General features: G+C 36.5%; 1 protein-coding gene across 1 annotated transcript in view; it reads left to right on the top strand.

Annotated features, from left to right (window-relative positions):
• LOC128247888 (uncharacterized) overlaps positions 1 to 1,123 on the top strand; it is a 35,995-nt gene that overhangs the window by 20,746 nt on the left and 14,126 nt on the right. The window lies entirely within an intron of this gene.

The following is a 1,123-nucleotide window of genomic DNA, read 5'->3' as shown; positions in this document are numbered from 1 at the left end:
CCTCCACCTGCAGCCTAACCCCCACCAACCCTTGCTTTCCCCACTCTTGCCTCCCCCACCTCCCAACACCATCACACTATACCATACACCACCATATCACACAACACAACACATCACCACGCACACACTAGCACAGACCACTTCCCAGCCCCACATCTTCACACTTACATATACACACACACACACACACATCAAGGTCACCAGTCCTCTTTCACACGCACATACATACTCTCTTATACACATGCATGCGCACCTTCGTTTTGGGATCACCACTACTTTATTATCTCCCCTTCTTCCTAGCTCTCCTGTGTGATCCTTCTGTCTGGCATTCACCATGATAGAACGCTAGCCACTACACATTCTTTATTTTCTCTCCTTGTTTCTTTCTGTGGAAGAGGATAGGTTTGAAATGTTAAAGACTTTTTTTACTTCCCAAGCATTAAACTAATACATCTGTTTGTTGTCTACACCACCTGTCTTCGTCTTTTGTTTTTATGTGAATTCTCCCTATATATATATATATATATATATATAAAGGCATTACTATAGAATAATGCCTCACGCTAAGCTACCATAATAAACACATTTTTACCAAACGCGAGGAAAATGCAATTCTCAAAAATTGGCCTCTTAAAAACAGACTTAACTATATATCGAACGATTTCCCGATTATTACAATAATATGTAACTTTCGATCATTAGTATAGTATGGTCAGAATATATAAAAATAAACAAAAGATTCAACATACCAAAATGAACACCCATGTATCCGCCATCGTACATAGAAGATTGTTCTTCCCTATACATTCATGTAAGAAGCGGGCTTTTTTTTAATTGCACTTCGGTACACATGTTTATACCAGAAAATAATTCAGCACTGAATATATTCCGGTTATATATTTGATTAATTCAATAATAGGATAAAAATCTTTTACAAAAATTTTATCAAGTAGCTAGCGTGAAAAAACTCGTAAGGGAAAAATCCATCATTATCTCTAGAATATATTTATATAAGGGCATTACTATAGAATAATGCCTCACACTAAGCTACCATAATAAACACATTTTTACTGAACGCGAGGAAAATGCAATTCTCAAAAATTGGCCTCTTAAAAACAGACTT

The sequence above is a fragment of the Octopus bimaculoides genome, chromosome 5 (assembly GCF_001194135.2).
Source record: "Octopus bimaculoides isolate UCB-OBI-ISO-001 chromosome 5, ASM119413v2, whole genome shotgun sequence".
NCBI lineage: Eukaryota > Metazoa > Mollusca > Cephalopoda > Octopoda > Octopodidae > Octopus > Octopus bimaculoides.
The sequence above is the reverse complement of the archived record's forward strand: the minus strand, read 5'-3'. Positions and strand labels throughout refer to the sequence as shown.